This window comes from Leptopilina heterotoma, unplaced genomic scaffold (genome assembly GCF_015476425.1).
Source record: "Leptopilina heterotoma isolate Lh14 unplaced genomic scaffold, ASM1547642v1 Lhet_174, whole genome shotgun sequence".
In the NCBI taxonomy this organism is placed as follows: domain Eukaryota; kingdom Metazoa; phylum Arthropoda; class Insecta; order Hymenoptera; family Figitidae; genus Leptopilina; species Leptopilina heterotoma.
Window position 1 is genome coordinate 596,751 of NW_025110890.1, and position 5,448 is coordinate 602,198.

Sequence of the window (5,448 nt, forward strand, 5' to 3'; positions counted from 1 at the left end):
AGCCCGTTTATATACTAAATAAATAAATAAATAAATAAATAGATATTTTTACATATTAACTCGAATTAGTCGTAAGTGTTTGCCACTGGCAAAAGATTGCAATATTTACTGTTTCCAATTTTCTTGTAAAAAATATTATACTAGAATAACACAGTAAAAAGAAAGTCTTATTTTCAGTTATGAAAGATACCTTAATTTAAGATGCAACATTTTTAAGACAGCCTTTGTTTAATTTCAAATAATATTTTTTTGATAAATTTAAAGAGCAAAGCATGCTGCTTATCAGCAAAGAATGTGCTGAATTTAAGACAATCATGTTAAAAATCAGCAGTTGTATACTTATTATAACAAAATAGAACTGTAATTTATGTATGTATATAAAACAATTTTTTTACAGAAGTTAAAAATTTTATCAAAAAATCCAAGATTCTTATTTTGATTTTCAAAATTATCTATATTATCAAGTAAAACCTGATATTTTTTTTTAAATATTAATCTTTGTTTTTCTACGGAATCATCTAGTTCCTTTTTTGTTATATTCCCTAACTTATAATCGATTATCTTTAATATAATTTGCAATTCTGTTTGGACAACAGTTAAAGTAGCAATAAAACCACTTTGAAATTGATTGTTTAATTTAGTTTTTAATGTAATATCGTAAAATTCCATGAGTTGTATTCTTTCTAATATACTATAACGTTTGATTGTATTAATCAACCTGATATCATGTTCTTTAATAATATTAACCATTCTGTAAAATTCGATCTTATTGCTTAAAACATAATCTATATCTGTTAGATGGCTCATTAAAATAGATTTAAAAATCTTTGTTATAGATTTGGTTGCTTTGATGATCGAAGCTTTTAATAATTCAATCTTTTCTGAATAAATACTTCAAAAACAGTTTTTTCAAAATTCGAGACATTATTTGATGAAAGCAATGATTCCCGTAATTTGTATAAACAATTCTTTGTGTTGCTTGAAGCAATTAGATGAATATCTTGGATGTTGCTTCTATTAGCGCTTCTGGATTTTTTAATAGCTTGAAAAATATTATCACCCTCATTATAAATAAAGTCACCTTCACGTTTCGCTTTCCTGAAGAAGGCAATTTGGTTATTATTTAATACAAATCGTAAATTTTTTTTTAAAATGTCGGGCAACGTTAAATCAGGTACTGAAAAATAGTTGTCTTCTAAAACATTTTTTATAAAGTCAACATTAACAGGATAATCATTATAAGTGTTAGGGGCCTTTGAGAAAATTACTGTTATACTTGGAAACAAGTCTTCATAATTGGCTCCAAACATTTCTTTAACAGAAAGTAAAAGTGATATAAAGGGTCCTCTGAATTCGCTGATAATGTCGTCAAATGTAATTAACTATAATAATCGTCGTATTCATTCATTCATTCTGTCCAGTCTGTCCAGACCTGAAGTTAGTCATGGTTATTCTTTTGTTTTTTATATAAATTCATTTTCAAATAAATTTTTATCAGATAATTCAATAATTTAAATCCAAAAATAAATAATTTATTGAATAATTAAAATTTCTTAAAATTTAAGTCTGATAAAGAATTTTATCAAAACATTTTTAAATTTATTTTTTAAAGGCACAAATATGCAATTTTATGCAAAGTTAGCAAAGCAGTGATATATTTTGTAAATTTCAATTTTTAACAAATTTTTTTTAATTTTTAAATTATTTTTGTGATTAAGTAGTTAAGTGATTAAGTACCAGTTTTTATTGTTAATAGGCATTATTATTAATTATCTATTAATACTAGGAGAAACTACACGCGCGCTTTAGCGCGCGTTTTTTTTTGCTGTCACCTGTAATAATTTCAAAAGATAACATTTTTGTAATTTTTCATAAATTTTTCGAAGAATTTTTTATTGAAATTTTGTAAAGATAATCGAATTTCTTTTGAGTAATGATAATAATAAATTAAATACTTTGTTTGGCGGGCGTGACATTTACTACTTATTTATATTATTTATAAAAAAATTTTTAATACAAATTTCATAAAATTGAATTATTTTTTTAATTTTTAAATAAAAAATTATTCAAAAATAATTAATAAAAAATAATTTTTTTTTCGATAGTTTTTCAAATATTAAATTATTTAAGAAAATCAATTTTAAATCTGTAAAGTCTAATTATTGTTAAAAATAGGAAGTTTGAAATATATAAAATCTTTTCAATGCTGAAGAATAACATTCAGAATTTTCTTATGAATTCTTGAAATTAAATATTATTCAAGCACTTTTGACAAAATTTTCTGACTTTTTCCTGATTTCCCTGAATAAATTTAGAAAAATAGTGATTTTGTGTAGAATTCTTCTGAATAATTGAATTTTTGAATATTAATGACATGAAAATAATATTAATTAATTTTGACTAGAAAACTATTAGAAACAAAATAACAAATAAATAATTAATTGTAATTAAATGTAATTTATTTTTGATAATTAAGAAGTCAAAAATAATGTAATGAACATATTTTGCATTATCGTCTTATTGGCATTCACGCTTTCATTAATTTTATATACTTCTGGTATATTTCCATACGAATTTAAAAAAGGTATAATAGTTCGTATTTACAAATCAGACTCGGTAAATGATGTAAAAAATTATCGTCCTGTCACTTTACTATCAACATTTGCCAAAATTTATGAAAGCCTAATTGCAGATGCACTTTATGGATCAGTTTCAGGTGTGATAATTGATGAGCAGCATGGTTTTGTCAGGGTAAGATCAATAAATACTAATTTATGTATTTTTATTGAAGATGTAATTTGTGCTCTCGAATCTGGAAGCCAGATTGACATTATTTATACAGATTTTGCGAAGGCCTTTGATAGGGTTGATCATGGTGTTTTGGTGAAGAAGCTAATTAACATGGGAGTTCATGGCAACTTTTTAAATTTAAGGGGGGGGGGTATAGTTAATTCGGTGAAAAAAACGCATGTTTTTAAGAATTTTTTTTGGCGATACGCAGAAAGTTAATTTATTTTATCGCTTTGCATATAATACTGCAACATTTGAACAATATTTTTCTAAATTTTAATTTAAAAATATTAAGAACTGAGCAAGATTCTAACATTTTCCTCAGGCGCCTCCAAAAATTTGCGGTGTTCACTCTAACTCGCAACAGAATCATCCAAAACAAAAAAATCAAAGTGCATTTGTTAAAGGAGATGTTTTATGAGGTAACGTCGGAAGCCATTATTTTTTTATTAAAAAATTACCAATTTTACAATAACAAATTAATCGATTTTTTACAGTGAAAATCGACTTTTTGGCTTTCAAGTGCTACGGAAAATCGAAAAGTAAAAAAACAAAAAAATCCCTTCCGATAATACCTCAAAAAACATCTCCTTTAACAAATGCATTTTGATTTTTTTGTTTTGGATGATTCTGTTGCGAGTTAGAGTGTACACCGCAAATCATTTTTTTTTGACGCGGCTGAGAAAAATCTCATTATCTCGCTCAATTTTTAATATTTTTAAATCAAAATTTAAAAAAATATTGTTCAAATGTTGCAATGTTATATGCAAAGTGATAAAATAAATTAACTTTCTGCGTATCGCTAAAAAAAATTCTAAAAAACATGCGTTTTTTTCACCGAATTAACTATACCCCCCCTTAATTATTGACTATCTCTCTGATCGACCTCAGGTTGTAAGAGTTAACTATGATTTTTCTAATGCTTTCATAGCTGCCTCTGGAGTGCCTCAGGGCTCCGTATTGGGCCCTCTGCTGTTTGTTCTTCACATTAATGATATTTGTACCGTCCTCAGCGATTGCTCATTTTCCTTGTATGCTGATGAGCTTAACATTTATAGGGTCATTCATGCGCATAAGGATTTTGAGCGGCTGCAGCTTAGTTTAAATGGTTTAATGACTTGGTATGATGATAATAACTTCATTTTAAATATTAAGAAATGTTCGATTTTATCAGTCTCTAAGAAAAAATTTTTAATTAGACACAAATATTTAATAGGCAGCACTGAGCTCTCCAGAGTTAGTACTATACGTGACCTTGGCGTTATATTTAATGAGAAATTGTCCTTTAATGAACATGTCTCTTCTACAGTAAGTAAAGTTCTTGGCTTCATCACCAGAAACGCAAGTCTATTTAAAAAACCATTAGTTTTTAAAATATTATTTTTTTCTTTGGTTAGGCCAATATTGGAATTTACTTCTTTAATCTGGTTTCCCTATTATGAGGTGCACATTCAACGTATTAAAAGAGTCCAGAATCGCTTTCTTCGATTTGCTGCGTATTGTTTGGGTATTTTTTATGAACGAAATATTCACGATTACACTAATGTCAGAATGGCCTTGAGTATTCCTAAGTTATCAGCACGTTTTTTATATATAGATTTGTTATTTTTTTTTATAAAACAATTCAGGGTTCTGTTAAATTGCTCAGAATTGGTCTCGAAGGTGAACTTATTTGCTCCACCTGTAAATTTACGTTCTTACAATTTAACTCGTGTACCATCCCATAGAACTAACTATGGTAAAAACTCAGCTATTTCTAGAATGGCTGCTGAGGTGAATGAATATTGTGATAAAATTGATGTCTTTGAGCGAAACGAGAACATTTTTACTAATAATTTGCGAAAACAAGTCCTATTGACAAGTTAATTTACGACAGTAGTTACTTATTATTTATAACCGTTTTTTGTATTAAGGGCTCTGCCCGTATAAGAATCTTAAATAAATTCAATTTTGAAAAATTTCGATTATTCGAAAATTCTTCAATTAAATATATTTATAAGAAAATAAAAATTTCAAATAATTTTTAAAAAATGCAATTAAACTTTTTTAAAAAAATTAATTCTACAGAATTGCTAGTTAAAAGTATGAAAAATTCAAATTTTCAAACATTTTAATTTGAAACCTTTTCAAAATTTAATTATTTCTAAAAATTAATGCCATAATGAATTTCATAGTCAAATATTATTTTAAATTTTAATTGGAATTCATTTTTAAATCCAATTTTTATTAGAAAATTCTACGAGTATTTAATTACTTAAATACAAAAATAAATAATTTATTGAATAATTAAATGTTTCTTAAAATTCAATTCTCATAAAGAATTTTATCCGCAAATTTTTAAATAATCTGATTCTTTCGACAAATTAAATTTTTCTAGGAATTCGTTAAAAATTATTAAAATTTTTGAAAGTAATTGCATTCCTGTAAAATTATCATTTATAAAAATAATTAAATGTTTGCGAAGAATTTTATTAAAATTTTTAAAACATTGAATTTTTTGAAAATTAATACTTTTTACTTAATTTTGAAGATTAGTAGACAATTTTCCCAATGAACATATTCCCCAAGAACGGGTCGATTTTCTTAATGTGCATTTTTCCCAAATAGCAATTTTGCTACCAAAGTAAGTAAAAATGTTATCGCGCTGTGGATATTCGT